Source organism: Bufo gargarizans, chromosome 3 (assembly GCF_014858855.1).
Source record: "Bufo gargarizans isolate SCDJY-AF-19 chromosome 3, ASM1485885v1, whole genome shotgun sequence".
Lineage (NCBI taxonomy): Eukaryota > Metazoa > Chordata > Amphibia > Anura > Bufonidae > Bufo > Bufo gargarizans.
The window spans coordinates 198,469,696-198,494,201 of NC_058082.1; positions in this window are offsets into that span (position 1 = coordinate 198,469,696).

The window sequence follows — 24,506 nt, forward strand, 5'->3', positions numbered from 1 at the left end:
AATCAGAGGTATATGGTATTGGTAACTCTTTTCTTGCAGGATAAAGTTGAAAAGTGTATGTACTCATATGTGTCATACAATATTTTAGAGGCGTAAGATGTCATCAAAGATGATTGCCATTATCTACGTCGTCCTGATCTTGGGGAAGAAGTTCCACGCTGAGCCGATTGCTGTACCAGGACCTTCGTCCGGAATCATGCCACAAGACACCGCGGGATTCATCTTGACGAACAAAAGGATATTATCCCAGAAGATCGACATCAGCCTGGATCCTCATGTCTTCGTCGGAAAACAACTCAATGTGTCTGAGATCCTGTCGCCGGAGCTCCAATCCTGGTATCAGATGCACATCGGATATTTCCAAGAACGGATTACGCAGATCCTGGAACAAGCAAGGAAGACCTTGACCAGAGAACAGTTTTCTACAGACCAAAGCGATTCATGTTTGCAATCGTAGCCGCCATAATTTTTGGCATAGTGGGCACTGTTATTACTACCGGTGTGACAGTTACCGATTCCATCTCTATCAAGACATTGGAACTTGAAGTTGGTTCATTGAAAAGGAACCTATTAAACATTCATGTGGAGATGGAGAATCAAAACAAACCTTTATCGAACTTATATCCTGTTTTGCAGGATCTATAGGATGTTTGAATTTGTGTCCCATCCAAGTCATGCGTTAGATAAGGTTCTCCAGAAGAACTTTAACCAAGCTCTGGTTGGAACACTATGAGCCAAGTCTACGCGTCGAAGAAAATATATGGAAAGCCCTTTATTACATTCCAAATGCATTCACATTTTTATGGAATATTTTGGAATGAAGGGGGATTTGTCGGGCATATGTATATCTGCACATTAAGGTCTGACAATATTAGAACCAAAATGGAGATTCACATTCCCTTTAAGAGGCCAAACTTTCTGTTGGAATAAGCCAGAGAAGATCATGATGGTCACTGGCATACAATGTATATTGTTTTAAAAAGTTATTGCCAACAGATGTGGTATCTTAAGAGAATGTAATGGGTCTCACATAAACTGTCTCAAATACCGGGGTCAAGAGAGGTTATTGCTTAAAAACACTGGTTTCTCTAAACATATCAGTCTGAGGAACAATGGGTGCTTGATGGCTAAGCCAGATCTGATAAGAGACGTCCATAAAACACATCTGGTGTGGAATGGGTATCTTTTCGTATATATATATATATATATATTCCTGTGTGCATTTATTTAGCGTTTGAACTTGTTAATGATTCATATATAATAAGCAATATTAAGTATTATAACCAGACATTATTAATGTATCTTTTTGTATTGTATCTCATTGAGGGGATATAGCAAGTTGTTGTTTTCTTCTCTTAAGAAGGGTCTATTCAGAGGAGCTGAGGGTATTTCAAACATCATTATTCAAATAGCTGTGACAATTAGGTGTATACAAACCAGGGCAAAAGCTAGAAGTTTATGGTTCTCTTATCTGACCATAAATAAGATGGTCTGTTGACTGTCAAAATGGATCCGTGATGTCTGGGAAAGTGATCCTAAAGTGTCAGAAAGAGTACCTCCTAATTGATTTAAGTTGGGAGAGACCAAAGGTTAAGAGGTATAATAAAGCCGGATATATATGTTAATTCTAAAAGTTGCTATATGATACAACAGTGCCATCAAGTGGTAGATGGGCAAAAGGAATGCCAATTAAATGACATCATCCCCATGATTACCATACGTAACACCCACCTTATCTAATTGGAAATCCCTAATCCAAGAGGGGATGGGCATAGATAAGGATGTGGATATCTAAACCAGTTTTTGGGGAGAGAAAAAAAAAAACTAAGATCACTTGAAAAATCACTTGAGACAAAGAGGACTTGAGCCAAACATCACTTGGAACTTCTTCAGGGAGAACACTTGGGAATTCATTCATCAGCATCACTTCACACGTCAGGAACGTACCTCAGGACGGGATAGATCTGAATCTTGGAAAGCTGGGTCCCTTCTAAAAGCTCTTTATCCCAAAGCAAGGGGTAATGTATAATCCATTTTATTTGCAGTAATTATAAATCGCTCCAATTGGCATATAGTTGAGACCCCATTATTAGTGGGTCAATAGTGTTAACATTAATTTTACAGGAAATTTTAATGAACGTGCACATCATTAGAATTCCTATAATATTGCTATCAGAGTGGAATCTCTGATCGGATTTTATTATCCGTAGTTAGGTCAACGGGCGTATTTATAAGATGTCTCTTACTGCCATATTCTCTGATTGAGCATAAGGGATTTTCCACAGATTCATTTCTATTGTTTTTTTTGTTGTTGTTGCATTATAATATTTTGATTACCAGTATATTAATCGGTAATAATTTGGTAAAAAGAAAAAGTAGTATTGTATTGTACTTAAGTCAGCCTGTAAACGGTGGAGCACCATCTTATGGTCAATTTTGATATTATCTTTGTATTCATTTGTATGCCATGTTTTCTGCTTGTATTTATAATAAATTATATTTTGTATAATTAATTGCACCCTGTTTCATTAGCTGCACAAATTAATTTTAGATCTCATCAATAAAAGAACTGGCGTTTATATGTCCGCCAATTAAATTTTTCAATTTTTATTTTTTTTATTTTTCATAAAAATATCAAATCATATTTTTATGGTTTCATATCTTATGTAAAATAAATACCCGACATATCGGACAGGAAAAATGGAAAGGACGGATTCAGCACATAACTGAGCCAAACGGAGCTTACGGACCCCATAGACCCCCATAATGGACTATAATGGGGTCCGTTAGGTTTCCGCCCAGATAAAAATCCTGCATGCACTACTTTTGTCTCCGCTCCAAAATCATCTTCTGAGCGTAAACCTAACGGACCCCATTATAGTCTATGGGGTCCGTAGGCTCCATTCGGCTCAGTTATGTGCCGAATCCGTTCTTTCCGGTTTTCCTGCCCCTATGACGGAGTAGGAGAACAGAAAGGCTGAACGCTGATGTGAACGAAGCCTAAAGTGGTTGACAAAAACAAGGTCATGACCTGTACCTGGTGCCCAAATCACTCTCAGTCCAATCCAAATATTTAGTTATTATTGTTAAATTGTCCCGACCCAGGAGAACCTGTGCTGAATGTTTGCTTACATATTAGGGAACCACGATTACAGCAATCCTCAAATACACTTCTATACTACGATTTATTACTATAAGTCTCCTACTAGCCCTCAATGAAGACAGTAGAGGAGCTGTCAGGTACTGTGAATGGCCTTCTGTTCACAGGCCTGGGAAAGCAGTCGTGAGCAATTTGGTTGACTGTCCTCGTATCAGCTCTTCTCTTCTAAAAGTGAGAGATTCAGGTAATAAAGATAAATTAGAAAATTACTAATAATTCCCTTATACAGTACAGACCAAAAGTTTGGACACATCTTCTCATTCAAAGAGTTTTCTTTATTTTCATGACTATGAAAATTGTAGATTCACACTGAAGGCATCAAAACTATGAATTAACACATGTGGAATTATATACATAACAAAAAAGTGTGAAACAACTGAAAATATGTCATATTCTAGGTTCTTCAAAGTAGCCACCTTTTGCTTTGATTACTGCTTTGCACACTCTTGGCATTCTCTTGATGAGCTTCAAGAGGTAGTCACCTGAAATGGTTTTCACTTCACAGGCGTGCCCTGTCAGGTTTAATAAGTGGGATTTCTTGCCTTATAAATGGGGTTGGGACCATCAGTTGTGTTGTGGAGAAGTCAGGTGGATACACAGCTGATAGTCCTACTGAATAGACTGTTAGAATTTGTATTATGGCAAGAAAAAAGCAGCTAAGTAAAGAAAAACAAGTGGCCATCATTACTTTAAGAAATGAAGGTCAGTCAGTCCGAAAAATTGGGAAAACTTTGAAAGTGTCCCCAAGTGCAGTCACAAAAACCATCAAGCGCTACAAAGAAACTGGCTTATATGCGGACCGCCCCAGGAAAGGAAGACTAAGAGTCACCTCTGCTGCGGAGGATAAGTTCATCCGAGTCACCAGCCTCAGAAATCGCAGGTTAACAGCAGCTCAGATTAGAGACCAGGTCAATGCCACATAGAGTTCTAGCAGCAGACACATCTCTAGAACAACTGTTAAGAGGAGACTGTGTGAATCAGGCCTTCATGGTAGAATATCTGCTAGGAAACCACTGCTAAGGACAGGCAACAAGCAGAAGAGACTTGTTTGGGCTAAATAACACAAGGAATGGACATTAGACCAGTGGAAATCTGTGCTTTGGTCGGATGAGTCCAAATTAGAGATCTTTGGTTCCAACCACCGTGTCTTTGTGCGATGCAGAAAAGGTGAACGGATGGACTCTACATGCCTGGTTCCCACCGTGAAGCATGGAGGAGGAGGTGTGATGGTGTGGGGTGCTTTACTGGTGACACTGTTGGGGATTTATTCAAAATTGAAGGCATACTGAACCAGCATGGTTACTACAGCATCTTGCAGCGGCATGCTATTCCATCCGGTTTGCGTTTAGTTGGACCATCATTTATTTTTCAACAGGACAATGACCCCAAACACACCTCCAGGCTGTGTAAGGGCTATTTGACTATGAAGGAGAGTGATGGGGTGGTGCGCCAGATGACCTGGCCTCCACAGTCACCGGACCAGAACCCAATCGAGATGGTTTGGGGTGAGCTGGACCACAGAGTGAAGGCAAAAGGGCCAACAAGTGCTAAGCATCTCTGGGAACTCCTTCAAGACTGTTGGAAGACCATTTCAGGTGACTACCTCTTGAAGCTCATCAAGAGAATGCCAAGAGTGTGCAAAGCAGTAATCAAAGCAAAAGGTGGCTACTTTGAAGAACCTAGAATATGACATATTTTCAGTTGTTTCACACTTTGTTATGTATATAATTCCACATGTGTTAATTCATAGTTTTGATGCCTTCAGTGTAAATCTACAATTTTAATAGTCATGAAAATAAAGAAAACTCTTTGAATGAGAAGGTGTGTCCAAACTTTTGGTCTGTACTGTATATGAACAAAACCTTTGTTCCTCCTGCGAGTTCTCTGCCAGACCCTAATAGTAGCTTATATGTGATCGTCTGAATTCTCCGACCATGTCATTTTTTCACAGTTTTAGAAATTACGGCCACAGGTTACCATATTACCATGTAATAAGATGTCCTGGTAAGAGAGGTTCTTGTCTTGATCCATCACATTTAGTCAGCGCAGATTTCACAGACTTAAAGTTGGTTTCGATATCTTTCTTCAGAACATCTAAATACAGGCACCCATTAAAATAACTTAGAACTTTCTAAAAACATAAAAAAGAAAGAAAACAATGGACATAATATGATTTCCTCTAGTCCCTTTCAGTAGAGTACTTTTTTTAGCTGGTTCTTGGACATGGTGGATATAAACATTGTTACTTGTATTGTGCATACAGCGCACAGCTCTGTGATGCCATGTACTGATACATACTATGGTGAAGGAAGCGATATCGTGGGGAGATTTAGCTATTCAGTCATAGGATAACTAACTATACAAAATGCCACATAGTGATACATTTGCCACAATGTAATAAGTATGTTTGACAATTGTAACTTATTACAGAACAGTGTCAGGAATCCTCCCCTATAGTGGCGTAGCGTGGGGGGGGGGGGGGGGGGGGGGCGTTGCCCCGGGCGCCAAATTGCAGGGGACGCCAGGCAGCAGGCATTTCAATGAGGGTCAAGGGAGCCTATGACTCCTGTCCCCTCTATTATGCCTCATAGGCTTCAGGCAACTAGGCAGTAGAGCAATGCAGGACTCGGTCACGTATACCTCACTGTGACCTCCTGCGTCGGGTCTCGCGAGATGACGTGATGATGACGGTGTGGGAAGGCACAGTGAGGCGTTTGTGACCGCCTGCGCCGGGACGTCACAAGCTGTGAGGGAGAGAGGTAAGTTTTTTTTATTTATTTATGTACCCTACCCTAATTGCAGAGGTACTGGGGGCACTATGGGGATGGGGGAGGAGCAGAGAGAGGAGGAATGAGGACATTATACTAATAAGAGTGGCCACTATACTAACAACAAAGAGGGAGCCATTATATTAATAACGAAGAGGGGGCTATATATTAATAATAAAGAGGGGGACATTATACTAATAACGAAGAGGGGGCCATTATACTAATAACGAAGAGGGGGCCATTATACTAATAACGAAGAGGGGGCATTATATTAATAATAAAGAGGGGGACATTATATTAATAACGAAGAGGGGGACATTATACTAATAACGAAGAGGGGGCCATTATACTAATAACGAAGAGGGGGCATTATATTAATAATAAAGAGGGGGACATTATATTAATAACGAAGAGGGGGACATTATACTAATAACGAAGAGGGGGCATTATATTAATAATAAAGAGGGGGACATTATATTAATAACGAAGAGGGGGACATTATACTAATAACGAACATTATACTAATATACTAATAATAAAGAGGGGCCATTATACTAATAACGAAGAAGGGGACATTGTATTAAGAATAAAGAGGGGGCCATTATATTAATAATAAAGAGGGGGACATTATATTAATAATGAAGACGGGGCCATTATACTAATAACGAAGAGGGGGACATTATATTAATAATAAAGAGGGGGCCATTACATTAATAATAAAGAGGGGGACATTATATTAATAACGAAGACGGGGCCATTATACTAATAACGAACATTATACCATTATATTAATAATAAAGAGGGGGACATTATATTAATAACGAAGAGGGGGCCATTATATTCATAACAAAGAGGGGCCATTATATTCATAACAAAGAGGGGCCATTATACTAATAATAAAGAGGGGGCCATTATACTAATAATAAAGAGGGGGCCATTATATAAATAATAAAGAGGGGGACATTATATTAATAATGAAGAGGGGGCCACTATACTAATAATAAAGAGGGGGACATTATACTAATAATACAGAGAGGCCATTATACTAATAATAAAGAGGGGGACATTATACTAATAATAAAGAGGGGGACATTATACTAATAATGAAGAGGGGGCCATTATACTAATAACAGAGAGGGGGCCATTATACTAATAATGAAGAGGGGGCCATTATATTAATAATAAAGAGGGGGCCATATTAATAATAAAGAGGGGGACATATTAATAACAAAGAGGGGGCCATTATACTAATAATAAAGAGGGGGACATTATACTAATAATGAAGAGGGGGCCATTATATTAATAATAAAGAGGGGGCCATTATACTAATAATACAGAGGGGCCATTATACTAATAATAAAGTGGGGGACATTATACTAATAATGAAGAGGGGGCCATTATGTTAATAATAAAGAGGGGGACATTATATTAATAATAAAGAGGGGGCCATTATATTAATAATAAAGAGGGGGACATTATATTAATAATAAAGAGGGGGACATTATATTAATAAAGAGGGGGCCATTATACTAATAATGAAGAGGGGGCCATTATGTTAATAATAAAGAGGGGGACATTATATTAATAATAAAGAGGGGGCCATTATATTAATAATAAAGAGGGGGCCATTATATTAATAATAAAGAGGGGGACATTATATTAATAATAAAGAGGGGGCCATTATATTAATAATAAAGAGGGGGACATTATATTAATAATAAAGAGGGGGACATTATATTAATAAAGAGGGGGCCATTATACTAATAATGAAGAGGGGGCCATTATATTAATAATAAAGAGGGGGACATTATACTAATAATAAAGAGGGGGCCATTATATTAATAATAAAGAGGGGGACATTATATTAATAATAAAGAGGGGGACATTATATTAATAAAGAGGGGGCCATTATACTAATAATGAAGAGGGGGCCATTATACTAATAATGAAGAGGGGGCCATTATATTAATAATACATAGGGGCCATTATATATACTAATAGTACAGAGGGGCCATTATGCTAATAATAATAAAGAGGAGGCCATTATATATACTAATAACAAAGAGGGGGCCATTATACTAATAATAAAGAGGGGCCATTATATCAATAAGCCAGTTTTACTTTATACCACTTTGGTAAATCTCTTCCATTATGTTCAGCAATAGGCACAATAGTCTCTGCCTTACACCACATAGATTTATAGCAATAATATTTCTATACATTTTCCTGTGTAAAAATGTCTAAAAAAATAAATGTCTAATAAATTTGGTGTGCCCCATGTGTATCCTTTTTTTGCACCAAATCCTTGCACATTTTATTTAATTAATCTCCTTTTAGGCTACTTTCACACTAGCGTTCGGGGCTTCGCTTGTGAGCTCCGTTTGAAGGGGCTCACGAGCGGACCCAAACGCTTCTGTCCAGCCCTGATGCAGTCTGAATGGATGCGGATCCGCTCAGACTGCATCAGTCTGGCGGCGTTCAAGCCTCCGCTCCGCTCAGCAGGCGGACACCTGAACGCTGCTTGCAGCGTTCGGGTGTCCGCCTGGCCGTGCGGAGGCGTGCGGATCCGTCCAGACTTACAATGTAAGTCAATGGGGACGGATCCGTTTGAAGATGCCACAATATGGCTCAATCTTCAAACGGATCCGTCCCCCATTGACTTTCAATGTAAAAGTCTGGACGGATCCGCTCAGGCTAATTTCACACTTAGCTTTTTTTTGCTAATATAATGCAGACGGATCCGTTCTGAACGGAGCCTCCGTCTGCATTAATATGATCGGATCCGTTCAGAACGGATCCGATCGAACGCTAGTGTGAAAGTAGCCTTATGTGCTTAAGGCTACATGCACATGACCGTATGTGTTTTGCGGTCCGCAAATTGCGGATCCTCCAGAAAAACGGATGCCATCCGTATGCCATCCGTTTTTTTTGCAGTTCCATTGTAACAATGCCTAAAACGGACAAGAATAAGACATGTTCTATTTTTTTTGTGGAATGGAACGAACATACTGATGCGGACAGCACACGGTGTGCTGTCTGCATTTTTGGCGGACCCATTGAAATGAATGGGTCCGCATCCTATCCGCAAAAAAAACGGAAAGGACACGGAAACAAACAACGTTCGTGTAGATGAGGTCTAACAATGAATTTCAACTACAAAATCGTTCATTGGTCCCCCTCTTTCCAGAGGATGTATTCTAGTCAGTCTTGAGCAGATGATATCCTGGGTGTTTCTGCAGAGCAGCAGGTCCACAGGAGACAGCAAGACACTCAGGACATAATGTCTTGGATATCCGTATCCATGCTGGTGTTTTTTTTTTTTTTTATCCCTGTAGAAAAGTCCTATCCATGTCCGCAAAACAGACAAGACTAGGACCTGTTCTATCATTTTTGGGGCCAGCAGAACAGACCAATGTATGCGGACAGTACATAGTGTGCTGTCTGTATCTTTTGAGGCTCCATTGAAATGAATGAGTCCGCAAAAAATGCGGATCAGATGCGGACCAAAAATACGGTTGCGTGAATAGGGCCTAAAGCTGTGTTCACATCTGCACTGGAGGCTCTGCATAAAGTGCTGTTTATCCAGCAAAAAACAGACACATCAGAAGGTCCTGACTGACCTCTTTTTTGGGGTCATACAGGGAGTGCAGAATTATTAGGCAAGTTGTATTTTTGAGGATTAATTTTATTATTGAACAACAACCATGTTCTCAATGAACCCAAAAAACTCATTAATATCAAAGCTGAATATTTTTGGAAGTAGTTTTTAGTTTGTTTTTAGTTTTAGCTATTTTAGGGGGATATCTGTGTGTGCAGGTGACTATTACTGTACATAATTATTAGGCAACTTAACAAAAAACAAATATATACCCATTTCAATTTTTTATTTTTACCAGTGAAACCAATATAACATCTCAACATTCACAAATATACATTTCTGACATTCAAAAACAAAACAAAAACAAATCAGTGACCAATATAGCCACCTTTCTTTGCAAGAACACTCAAAAGCCTGCCATCCATGGATTCTGTCAGTGTTTTGATCTGTTCACCATCAACATTGCGTGCAGCAGCAACCACAGCCTCCCAGACACTGTTCAGAGAGGTGTACTGTTTTCCCTCCTTGTAAATCTCACATTTGATGATGGACCACAGGTTCTCAATGGGGTTCAGATCAGGTGAACAAGGAGTCCATGTCATTAGATTTTCTTCTTTTATACCCTTTCTTGCCAGCCACGTTGTGGAGTACTTGGACGCGTGTGATGGAGCATTGTCCTGCATGAAAATCATGTTTTTCTTACCTTGCAGACTTCTTCCTGTACCACTGCTTGAAGAAGGTGTCTTCCAGAAACTGGCAGTAGGACTGGGAGTTGAGCTTGACTCCATCCTCAACCCGAAAAGGCCCCACAAGCTCATCTTTGATGATACCAGCCCAAACCAGTACTCCACCTCCACCTTGCTGGCGTCTGAGTCGGACTGGAGCTCTCTGCCCTTTACCAATCCAGCCATCTGGCCCATCAAGACTCACTCTCATTTCATCAGTCCATAAAACCTTAGAAAAATCAGTCTTGAGATATTTCTTGGCCCAGTCTTGACGTTTCAGCTTGTGTGTCTTGTTCAGTGGTGGTCGTCTTTCAGCCTTTCTTACCTTGGCCATGTCTCTGAGTATTGCACACCTTGTGCTTTTGGGCACTCCAGTGATGTTGCAGCTCTGAAATATGGCCAAACTGGTGGCAAGTGGCATCTTGGCAGCTGCACGCTTGACTTTTCTCAGTTCATGGGCAGTTATTTTGCGCCTTGGTTTTTCCACACGCTTCTTGCGACCCTGTTGACTATTTTGAATGAAACGCTTGATTGTTCGATGATCACGCTTCAGAAGCTTTGCAATTTTAAGAGTGCTGCATCCCTCTGCAAGATATCTCACTATTTTTGACTTTTCTGAGCCTGTCACGTCCTTCTTTTGACCCATTTTGCCAAAGGAAAGGAAGTTGCCTAATAATTATGCACACCTGATATAGGGTGTTGATGTCATTAGACCACACCCCTTCTCATTACAGAGATGCACATCACCTAATATGCTTAATTGGTAGTAGGCTTTCGAGCCTATACAGCTTGGAGTAAGACAACATGCATAAAGAGGATGATGTGGTCAAAATACTCATTTGCCTAATAATTCTGCACGTAGTGTAGATGGATTCAGCATTGCATTATGGTTTCAGTTATAAACAGAAACCATAGACCCTGGTGTGAACAGAACCTGACATAGCAGAGCGGACCCTCTAATGGGTATAAAGTATTGTAATATAAATCACAGGAACTACTCACATAGAGCACCGACAACTGGTGAGCTACATATTTATGACTTCCTAAGTGCTTGACGTCATCTTCAAGTTGCTGGCTCAAAACCAAGAGCTGATTAAGTTTCCCTATATGAGCAAAGTAGTCTGTAAAAAATAAGCACAATTATAGCATGAGAAGGCCAAGAGGTTGTTATGTGCAAGCAGGCTCAGACTGGCACACAGGGGTATGGGTTTATCCCCTGGAAGACCCCTAGCCCACCACCCCCTGCAGAAGTGGCACGTAGCACAGTAGACTGACTGCACTGCATGGAGATACTGCACCTCAACCATCCTATGTACATATGACAACTGTGTATATTATTTAGAAAGCTACCTAGTTTTTTATTATAGATGGATCAGATGGTGGGCCGTGGGCACCTCAGTCAGACACTGAATGCAAGTAGTTTGTAGTTAACAACATACCCTATGGTATTCCTATAGTATAGCTTTTACCTTCTGTTACCTCTGCTCTAATAAGGCAGAATACTTAGATTTCAGTTTATGGAAGGATAGTTACAAATGTGTTTGTTTCTTAAAGTGCTGTAGAACTATGCAAAAATCTGTGTTAGGTTGTATTTGAGAACCAAAGGCCCCATAGACATGCCTCCCAAGTGTCCATCTCCGTCTTTTTGATGGAGTCCCTGTGTCCCTCTTTGCACCTTAAATGTCCTTCTTTTTAAACTTGGAAATAAATGTGTTTGATAAACTAACTAAACTGCTCTAGAGACTATCTGTCTTGTTCCTATCTGTATATTAGACCTCGTTGGGTGGCCCATTACATATTGGGGGTCCAGGACCCTCAGGGTATGTCTGACTAAAATCATCTGTGTTACATCTCATACATATAGATTTTTTATTTAGTCTCCTACTTTAGTCAAAAAGAGTAGAGAGTAATTTATAGCAAAAGCACATAAACCCAAATACAAAACCTGTAATCTGGATTATGTAGACCAGGGTTCCTCAACTTCAGTTCTCATGGCCCACCTGCCGGTCATGTTTTCAGGATTTCCTTAGCATTCAGAAGGTGATAGAATTAGTGTCAATGCATCAGGACTTTATCTGTAAAGAATAAATCAAGGCAACTGGACGTACTGTAGATTTCTTGAAAACGTTTCACTCGTTCTTCCAACGAGCTTTCTCAATTCTTCCAACGAGCTTTCTCAGAATTGAGAAAGCTCGTTGGAAGAACGAGTGAAACGTTTTCAAGAAATCTACGGTACGTCCAGTTGCCTTGATTTATTCTTTACAGATATATACCATGACCTGGATAAATGAGAACCTTCACAGACATCAGGACTTTACCACATGTATTCATTCTGTGGGATGTTCTCAAATCATAACCAGAAGGTGGTCCATAGGACTGGATTTGAGGAACACTGATGTAGACATTCTGGCTCCTAAACACTTACCATCCATCGGGGGTCTCTCTAAAATATCAACAGGCCTCTCGTGTATAATGTATATCTCAACCCTTGGGAAAAGAACAGATAAACCTGAAGTGTCAAGATAGTCCTACAGGAAAAACACAAACTAGTCATTGTGTGGTATTATAAATACAATGGATATCATACTGCAGAACATGAAGAGCAGGACTATAACCCTACTATACAGCTCATCATTACATGTACTTCAGTAATACGGTCCCTGGTTTTCCCTTATGTGATGCATTCATTCAAAGGCGTTTTACTAGTACATTGCACAAGCTGATGTCTGGATATTGCTGTATATCATACATGAGGCTTTATGGCACCATCTCTGGCATTGTAAGCTGAGTATGTGAAATGTGGACACTGAAATACTGTAACCTGAATCTACTGTAACTTCACGTACGACTGTATGTAGCATCATTGTGATATTCACCTCTAGGCATGGTGCCGGCTCTGCTAAGTGGCTTAAACACTCCCTCATTCTCTCAATAAGATCTGATCCTAAATTGGAAGAAAAATGATTTCGTAAAATATATCAGATTTTACATGACATCAAATTTAAACCAAATGTCATCCCATAGATGCTCAGAAACTGTTTAGGCAATGAAAAGTTATTTTTCGTATCTCACCTAATGTATGAAATATGTCAGATTCTTCAAGGATTTCATCATCCGCAGCTTGCTCCTGTAACTATTGAAAAAGATTGAAGTTTCATTTTGAATAAAAACAGCATTTTATTATCAATTAAAAGGCTTGTTCAGGGACCTAATATCGATGACCTGTCCTCAGCATAGGCCATCAGTATGCGATTGGCAGGGGTCTGCCTTCTCGAATCCCCGCCCATCAGCTGTTTAAAGGGGTCACAGCCACTTCTTCCTTTTTAAATTGCCTGTGCGCTGTCTCCTTTGTAGAGGTGGCGCAGTGTAACTACAACTTCAAGTGAATGGCACTGCAAAGGAGACGGCTAATTTTGAGGAGGAAGCTGTGCTTTCACGAGCGCCATGACCCCCTCAAAGATCTGATCAGCAGGGGTACCGGATGTCAGATCCCTGCCAATCTGATACTGAAATTATCTAAATTATACCACTGCACAACCCTTTAAATGAAAGTATTTGATTTTCCCTAAACATTACAGAGTGGTAGTTCTGTATACTCCAGTCCACTCACCTTTCAGGCCTGGGCCGCTTGCAATTTTATAAAGTGAAGTTTTCCTATATAGGCTACAAGTAGGGGCGCAATTATAAAGGGGAGCACGGGTTGCATTCGCGCCTGAGCTCTGGAGTCAAATAATGCCCAAAAGGTCCAATTGCCATATGAGGAAACCAGAGCTAGAAATGATATGTTATAGTTGATGGCCTTGAACAGATTTTGCATTCAAACTTACAACTTAACAAATTGACTTATGCCTAAATTTTAATTGAACCTTACAGCTATGCTGACTTTTGCAATATAATATATATATATATATATATATATATATATATTATTCACAGCGCAGAAATCTAAAAGGATTACTGGGGTATGTCCAAAATGTGGCAGATTCTCCAAGCTCTGACTCTACAGAAGGGCTTTGTACATGGGTTTCACTGTTCATACAGCAGTAGTCAAAGAATTTGGTAGGGAGTTTGTCCATCGAGTGCATAACATTGTTAAGGGTGGAGTCACACATAGCTCTGTGTGGCAGTTTTTGATGCAGGTTTTTGAGCTAAAGCCACAAGTAGATTGGTAAGGAAAGAGAAATAAAAAGGAAGGACTCCACTTCTGGCTTTGGGTCAAAAACCTGCATCAAAAAAAGCTGTGCGTGGCACCACCTTTATTCAGCTTCAGGCTTTATACACACAGCCATGTTATTCTTGAAGGGAGTTGGATAGGTCTGCATTGTGCACACATACCCTGCTATGTTATCATACTTTGCTTTGTAGCAATCTTCTTTTGGACCACCACTGAGAAGTGTAACAACGCAAAGTTCTGACCTTATGATAATTTGGTGCCTCACTAGGTATTTCTTCACCAGGGTCGATAATCTACCAGTGTACAAAGCTGCTTTCCTAAGAAACCCGAGAAAGAGGTCAGGGAGACCTCGAAATGTGTAGTATGTTTTTAATACAACTTTGAGAAAATGAGGAAGCAGCACACTGTATATACAGAGGGTGCACGTCCGGCCAGTGTGGACCAGCACCTAGGTCCAATGAACTGGAAGTAGAAAATAGCCAGCAGCACTCCAAATCAATTCAAAAAATGAAGATTTATTGGACCCAAAATAAGGCGACGTTTCAACAGCTTGTTGCTGTCTTTATCAAGCACAGTGCACATGTGTTACAGACACACCTTAAATAAGAGCATCAATCCAAAATAGATTAACATCAATTGTACATCATACAGTGAATATATAGTGATCGGGCAATACATGTGATTGTAAAAAATACATATATCAGATTGTCATCATTTGGCAAAAATAGTGCATCAAACAAATAAAACATTAATTCCACATCTCGTGATTTATATGAAATATATCATAATGAGTGTCAGTGATTACCCTAATGGGGTGAATTAAAAAATTCACTGTCAGGTGGGCTGCTGCATGTTGGCGTTGATCGTGCTCCTTGGCGTCCCCATACGCGATTAGCGCATGCGCGAAAATACCAAATCACGCGATAACTCCGTCCTCAAGAGGCTGACTAACGTCCACAACTAAGATGGGCGAAACTGGATCAAATGCAGTGTGCGCATGTCTGAATGGTACTGGGTGCCGCCCAACAGTCACCACGTAATCGGGGTCATAAGAATGGAAAGCAACTAATCCATGGAACCTGATACTATTGAAAAATCGGGTCCTAGGGCAATGTCGCTCGGCGATCCACATGACACAGCACGTATGATAGCCGGGCACAGTGTCCCATCAACCCAGGATTTGAACTATGGAAAAAATTCATTTAATAGATAATGAGACTTCAACGTAGAAAGTAGGAGAAAAAACTTGCGCCGCAAGGGGATCCCCACAGAACGCCACAGATCTCCCATAAGGTGACAACATTGATCTCTATAGATATAAATAAAATATAAACATCCAATTCAGACAAAAAAGTAGATAACCATGATAATGCAGGTGCCATGGACAAGTAAATGAAAAATCCATATATAAACTGTATGAGTGGGCATCCAGCACAGTATGCAACAAATTCCGCACAAATGGTGTAGCAATGATCCAGACATATATTAAATGAATAAAGTGAATAGAAATTGGGGGGCCAACCGGAACCAAGATGAACGTCACATCATACAGCGCCTCCATCAAGGCAGTGAGATCAGAATAAATCTAAAAACAAAGAAAGAGAAAACTTTAGCAATTCTCATAAAAATAAATACTTGATTGAATATAATAATTCAAATACAAATACACACATGTGCATTTAACCTACAGCAAGGGATACGGATCCAGCAGAGAAGAGAAAGACGAAGGATTAGGGCCGTGCCAGGGCCAAACTACACTAATCCACCCTAAAGTCCACGTTTAACCCATTAGGTCTTAACGTTTTTAGCGTATAGATCCAGTATAACTCGCGCTTTTTAAGGAGAGCCTGTCTATGTCCACCACGCCTCCCCAATTCTATCTGCTCCAAAATGCGAAATCTCAGATCATTCTGTGTGTGCCCTGCCTCTTTAAAATGTTTGGACACCGGTAAATCCATCTTTTCTTTCCTAATGGAATAGCGATGTTGATTCAATCGTGTCTTTACATCCCACGTGGTCTCACCAACATACCACTTCCCACAAGGGCAGGTCAGTTGGTAGACCACGTAGGATGAGTCACAAGTCAAGAATTGAGTGATTTTGACTTGTGACTCATCCTACGTGGTCTACCAACTGGTCTTTCTCTTCTCTGCTGGATCCGTATCCCTTGCTGTAGGTTAAATGCACATGTGTGTATTTGTATTTGAATTATTATATTCAATCAAGTATTTATTTTTATGAGAATTGCTAAAGTTTTCTCTTTCTTTGTTTTTAGATTTATTCTGATCTCACTGCCTTGATGGAGGCGCTGCATGATGTGACGTTCATCTGTGCTGCCTTTTGGTGCCTATGTTCTGGTGCCTGCAGTGTTTACATCCATCACTGCTGTGGCCACGTCACCACTGAAACCAGTTATTGGCCGCAGCAGAGCATGTGACCATGCCCATGCTGCATGAATGTAAACACTGCGGGGACCAGAAAAATAAGGTACTGGATTCAGAACGGAGATCCGGAACGGCAGGGAGCAGGTAAGTATGAATCCTTAACTTAGGCTGCCCCTTTAAAGGGGTTCTCCACCTTTCTGTTTCCCCCTCTCTGCCAGATCTGTGGAGAGAAGCATACTTACCTGCTCTCCACCACTTGGTTTCAGCTCTTTGCACATGTCCAAATGTCTGGCAGGGAGGAGGACCGGAGATTTGCTCAAAAGGTGGAGAACCCTTTAAAAGGGCACCTTTGTCAATTTAAAAAAGAAATCTTAGATTTTTTAACATTTGAATACTCATTGATGAGTGTTCAGTTGAAGTGTACTCACATGCTGGACCTCTCCTCTAAGCAGTATATCAAGCTGCGAACACAGAGAAAACATTTCCAGCGCCACCTGCTTACAACTCATTTGAATTGGCTGCAAATGTTTCTTCACATTGACAATGACTTAAAGAAAAAAGAAAGAAATTGTTAATACAATGCAATTTTCTTTACATCTGATGTTGGAGTAGAGGAAGCAGGGTAAAATATCAGACTGGCATATGTGCTTCTACTCCCAGGACAACAATGGCAAGCACTGCTGGGGGTGTTTGAGGCTCTGCTGGGCAGCTGAAGCACTTAAAGAGGTATCTCCATGATAAGAGGTGATAGCATAGACATGAGCAAATTTTTCAAATATTTGATTCACCGGTTCAACAAATTTGTTTGGAAAAATTAGCTTCGATCCGAATAAATTTGCTGCAAATTACGATAAAAAACGTCTATTTCCTGGCTGCAGAGAACCTTTATAGTGGTGTAGAACACTATGCCCTGCAGTAACAGGCATAGGGAGTTTGGTAGTGAAATAATACTGTGAGTCAGTATGACATGCAGATGACAGGCGTCACACTTAGAATCACTGCACACTTCACTTATTTGGGCAGTCACAGGGTCAAAACTGACGAAATAACTCAAGTATGAACTCAGACTTACAGGTCAATGTTAGAGTCAAGAAGAAGCGCACTCCTTTTACACCGTCATCAGCTGATTCCACATAGATGTCTATAGAAACTGTTCTTTTAAACGTTTATACAAGTAGAGCCCCCCCAACAGAGTGGAGAGGGTGTCAGCAGTAAGTTTGTGCTGACGTCACTGATTAATTTGCCCTTCCTCTGATCCGTCAGAAAATTAACCCACAAAAAACGGATCCTGTCTGTGGAGCATCCACCTTCACTCGGTCAGAATTTGCTCAATAATCCATCAGTATCGCTAATGCCAAAAAAAACAAAACAGGAGTGGATCTAAAACAGAGATGACACGTGAATGGAATATTTGCATATCTTCTGTGTTTTGTACCCACTCCTGCTTTTGGCTACCAAATCATAAGCCAATTTTGATGGGACCATACAGGCCAGACAGGATCCGTTGTGCGTCTTATTTTTCCTTTCTTCTGACAGATCAGAAGAAAGGTCAAATAAATGATGATGTCAGCCAGGCCAAAAGGCAAAATAGCGGCTCAGTCATGAAGTGGGGAGGGTGGGAACAGCATGAGAAGTCCACAGAGTGGACCTATGACATAGTGGTGAGGTGGAAGCAGCATGAGGAGACCACAGAGTGGCCCAATGACAGAGTACGGAGGTGGCGGCAACAGCAGCAGCATCAGGAGGATACCCCAGAGTGGCAAGGTGACATAGTGTGGGGATGGCAGCAGCAGCAGGATACCACAGAGTGGCTAGGTGACATAGTGTGGAGATGGCAGTAGCAGCAGCATCAGGAGACCACAGAGGGACAAGGTGGCATAGTGTGGAGATGGCAGCAGCAGGAGGATGCCACAGAGTGGCAAGATGACATAATGTGGATATGGCATCAGCATCAAGAGACCACAGAGTGGCAAGGTGACATAGTGTGGAGATGGCAGCAGCAGCATCAGACCACAGAGTGGTAAGGTGACATAATGTGGATATGGCAGCAACAGTAGCAGCAGGAGGATACCACAGAGTGGCAAGCTGACATAATGTGGAGATGGCAGCAGCAGCAGCATCAGACCAGAGAGTGGCAAGGTGACATAATGTGGATATGGGAGCAGCGGTAGCAGCAGGAGGATACCACAGAGTGGCAATGTGACATAGTGTGGAGATAGCAGCATCAGGGGACCACAGAGTGGCAAGGTGGCATAGTGCGGAGATGGCAGCAGCAGAAGGAGGATGCCACAGGATGGCAAGGTGACATTATGTGGATATGGAAGCAGCAGGAGGATACCACAGGGTGGCAAGGTGACATAGTGTGGAGATGGCAGCAGCATTAGGAGACCACAGAGTGGCAAAGTGGCATAGTGTAGAGATGGCAGCAGGAGGATGCCACAGAGTGGCAAGGTGAGATAGTGTGGAGATGGCAGCAGCATTAGGAGACCATAGAGTGGCAAGGTGGCATAGTGTAGAGATGGCAGCAGGAGGATGCCACAGAGTGGCAAGGTGACATAATGTGGAGATGGCAGCAGCATCAGGAGACTACAGAGTGGCAAGGTGACATAATGTGGTTGTAGCAGTAGGAGGATACCACAGAGTGGCAAGGTGACATAATGTGGAGATGGCAGCAGCAGCATCATCAGACCACAGAGTGGCAAGGTGACATAATGTGGATATGTAAAGAGGAAAAGTGGAATAGACGGCTCTACTATTCAGGCAAATGATAGAGGTGCAAGACTGCTAAACCTGACTCACCCAGTCAGAAGCATACAATTAAAGAAATAGAAGGATAAGCAGGCACACTCTTATTTGGGTCAGTCTATTAATTTATTTATATTTAAGGTGATTGTGGCAAGGTAACATAATGTGGATATAGCAGCAGTAGCAGCAGCAGGAGGATACCACACAGTGGCAAGGTGACATAGTGTGAATATGGCAGTAGCAGCAACAGCATAGGAAGACCGCAGAGTGGCAAGGCGACATAGTATGGAGATGGCAGCAGCTGCATCAGGAGACCACAAAGTGACCCGGTGACAGAGTGGGGCGGTGGGTGGCAATACCAGTACCCGCTGACGAAGGTGGCTGAAAGAAGGAGCACTTTGCATCAGATGTGTGGCATCAGGTGGGTGGCAGCATCAGAGTAGTAGCTGAGGCAGGTAGTCCTAAGAAATCGGTCTCTTTTATCTAAGTGTTGGTGTGGCACCATGGATGATCTAGTCTGATGCATCAGGAATTGGTGGTTGGATATCCTGGCTGATCCACGCCTGATTCATATTGACAAAGGTCAGTAATTATGGCCCCCGCCTGCTCTGATGCCACACTACTGGACGGGCAGGACAGCTTTTCTAGGGCAAACTCTGCTAGTTGCGGCCACAAAACTAGTTTGGCTACCCAGTAGTCCAGCGTATCTTCAATATGGGGTGGCAGGGTTCTGTCCAACTATGCCACCACCTGCTGTTTCAGGTCCTGCTCCGGGTCTACCTGCTGCTGGTGAGTAGATTCTTCACTATGGGGGTGAAGAAAGCTACTCATCAGTGACTGTAGACTCAGGCTGCTGCTGATCAAGCTGCTCCTGCCACCCCGCCCCTCCCCAGCAGCCATGGCAGTGAAACGTGAGCGCAGAGGCGCAGATAGGCAGTGGGAAACTGACTACATAGGATGTCTCTGTAGTAGTTTAGTTTGTCCTCCCTCTCTGTGGGTGTAAAAAAGGCCCCCATTCTGGACCGGTAGCGAGGATCCAGCAAGGTGGAGAGCCAGAAGTCATCACTCTGCCAAATGGTGACAATTCGGCTGTCACTCCACAAGCAAGTGAGCATGCATCGGGCCATTTGTGCAAATGACTCGGAGGGACTCCCTGCCTCCATCTCCACTGCATACTGCCACTGTGTGTCTGGGTCCTCTGTCTCGTCTTCCTCATCGCCCTGTAGCTCCTCTGGCTGCTCCTGCTCCTCCTGTCCTGTCAGCTGAGTAGAAAAACCACCCATTTCTCTACACATTGCCTGTGTTCCAATGTCCTCTTCAAGTTCATCCCCCACAGGTATCATTTGGCCATGAGATCTAGGCGTCACGTCTCCTGTCCCCTGACCAGCCATTGTTACCAGCATTTGTTCCAGGACATGAAGCAGTGGAATGACATCGTTCAGCCCGTAGTCCTGGCGACTGACAAATAACATAGTGTCCTCAAAGGGCCTGAGCAAACGACAGGTGTCACGCATGAGCTGCCACTGACTGACATCAAAGTTACACAGGGGAGTACTGCTATCTGCTTGCATCATCGGGAAATCGTTGATGGCCTTTCTCTGTTCGTGTAGTCGGTCTAACATATGGAGGGTGGTATTCCAACGGGTGGAAACATTGCATATCAGCCTATGTTGGGGGATGCCGTTCGGCCGCTGCAGCTCAAGGAGGGTGTGCTTAGCTATGTACGAGTGGCTGAAGTGCATGCAAAGTTTCCTGGCCATTTTTAGGATGTCTTGCAGATGGGTGGAAGACTTCAGGAACCACTTGACAACCAGATTGAACACGTTTGCCATGCAGGGTGCATGGCTCATCCTTCCTTGATGCAGCGCCGACACTATGTTCTTCCCGTTGTTGGTCACCATGGTTCTGATTTTCATTTGTCACAGAGAAAGCCAGGATTTGATTTCTTGATGAATCACATGGAGCAGTTCCTCCCCTGTGTGACTCCGTTCGCCCAAGGAAATGAACAGCAGGCCACCGCCGTGCCCTGCACATGTGGTATGCTGGAGGAGCACTGTGACTTGTCCCTGCAGTGGAGACTGAGGACATAGTGGAGGATGAGAAGGCAGAGGCGGACATTGTCGCAGGACCAACGGCGTGACAACGTGGAGGCGGATGCAGGGTGACCTGGCCAAGTTGCTGGTGTGGCTGTGCAGGAACCATATTCACTCAGTGGGCTGTAAAGGACATGTATTGTCCCCTTCCGTAGTTACAGCGCCACACGTTGGCGCTGCTATGCACTTTGGCAGACACCGACAGGCTCAAGGACTGGCCCACCTTCTGTTCTACATCTTTGTGCAGGGCTGGTACTGCCTTTTTCGCAAAGAAATGACGGCTTGGGACTCTCCACCTCGGCTCGGCACAAGCCATCAGTTCTCTGAAAGGTGCAGAGTCCACCACTTAGAATGGGGGGTTCTGAAGCACCAGTAACTTGGACAGGAGCACATTCAGCTTCTGCGCAGTTGTCTCTTGGCAATCGCTTCGGTGATCGATTGCTGATGGAATGACTGACGAGGAGTAGGAGCAGGAGCATCTGGACCAGCATAAGATGGGAATGACAGACAGCTCCCTTTGGCTGATGTGGTGGAGCCTTGACTGGCTGAAACCGGGTGCGTGCCACTGGGTGATGCAGCGGTTGCTGCGGCAGGCTGGACCACTACATCAGAGCCACTGTTCTCCCAGGCCACTTTATGGTGACGCTGCATATGTTGACGCAGGGCCGTCGTGCCAACGTTGGCACCCTGGCCACGCTTCACCTTCTGCCCACATATTCTGCATATGGCCATGTTGACCTCCTCCGGCAGCTTTACAAAAAACTGCCACACCGCCAAGTACCTGATTTTCCCCCCAACACTACTCACTGGCTGGCTGCTACCGTCGCTGCTTCCGTAAACCCGTGCACCACTCCTTTCCGAGCAGGTAGGCTGCTGCAAAGCGGGTGGGCTACCCCGTGCAAGTTTGACTCCCGACCTCCCACTGCTGCCACCCTGATGACTCCCGACCATGCTAGCGACTTGCTGGCTCAGCCGCTGCCTGACGGGCAAGCTGCCACCCTCTTCTCCTGATGATGACGAAGACCATTCTTCACCCGGCTCCCAAGTGCGATCGGCTTCATCATCATCGAGTAGTGTCTGCACGTCACTGATGTCCTCTTCAACGGTCTTTGGGTCAGGAGCCTGACCGCTCGCAACACAAGCTCCTGCGCCATTCTCCTCATCACAACTTGCCCGCCTAGCGAAGGAAGCGGCGGATGTCTCTTCCAGATCTTGGCTGGGCAGTAGCTGCTGACTGTCCTCTACTAGCTATTCCTCGCTGAAAAGTGGGGCTGAGCCCACAGCATATAGTACTTTCCTGTGGTGAGGGAACAGAAAAGGACAGAGGCAGGTTGAGGACAGGTGAGGGCACAGGGCCTGCTCCCGGGCCTTGCCAACTAAGGGTTGTGTCTGATGAACCCACCGACTGTTGGCTGGGGGTGTCTGATGTCACTTGGGATGACGTGGATGACCGAGTTAACCAATCAAGAACCGCTGGGTTGCTGGTCAAGACACGACCGCTAGATGACACCGGGAGCTCTGGCCTCTCGCTGCGACTCCTTCTGCCACGCCCCCTTACTCTGCTGCGACCTCTGATTGCGCCAGAAACATTTAGGCTTCTGCCACTCCTCTGTGCATGGCCTGGCACATCTCTGCCTGACATACTTGTAGCTGAACTAAACAAATTAAACAGAAATTAAAATCCCCCGAAAAGCAACAAATATATTTTTCTTTTAGTTCTCAAATAGGCCACTAAACGCTTTCACCACAATTAACTGCAGAAGTAAACTGAGAATATATTTTTCTGGTTCGACTGAAATACGCCATTATACGCTTTGACCAGAAAAAAATTAAAGAGTGAAGTGCGTATATATATTTCTTGTAATACTGAAATACGCCCCTATACGCTTTCACCATAAATAACTGCAACAGTGCAGTGCGTATATATTTTTCTTTTTTTACTGAAATACACCACTATACGCTTTCAACAGAAATAACTGCAGAAGTGAACTAAGAATAAATTTTTCTTGTTGTACTGAAATAGGCCACTATACGCTTTCACCACAATTACCTGCAGAAATCCACTGAGAATATATTTTTCTTGTTGTATTGAAATACGACTCTATACGCTTTGACCAGGAAAATCTTAAAGAGTGAAGTGCGTATATATTTTTCTTGTAGTACTGAAATACACCCCTATACACTTTCACCAGAAATAACTGCAACAGTGCAGTGCGTATATATTTTTCTTTTTTTACTGTACTACGCCCCTATACGCTTTCAACAGAAATAACTGCAGAAGTGAACTGAGAGAATGTATTTTTCTTGTTGGACTGAAATAGGCCACTATACGCTTTGACCAGAAAAAACTTAAAGGAAACCTGTCATTAACTTTATGCTGACCTCATTGAGGGCAACATAAAATAGTGACAGAAATTCTGATTTCAGTCGTGTTTCACTCATGAGCTAAAAGTAAGTGGTTGCTGAGAACCAGTATCATAATCATTGCAGCCCAGGCCTTGAAAAGAGTCAAATCTACTTGAGAAAGTCATGGCTATTCATAATCTTCTGCTCTCCCCGCTTATCTGCTGATGATTGGGAGTTCTCTCATAGAGACAAAGGGAGAAAACTAGGTAAAAGACTGTCAGCCATCATCAGGTGGACAGGGAGAGCAGGAATATATGAATAACCATGACTCTTCTCAGGTGGCCGTGACTCTTTTCCAGGCCCAGTCTGCAACGATTGTGATGTTGGTTTTCGGCAACCACTTACTTTTAACTTACAAATGTCAGACCGCTTAAATCAACTCACCTGTCTCTACTTTATGCTGCCATTAGTATGGGCAGCATAAAGTTGATGACAGGTTCCCTTTAAAGAGTG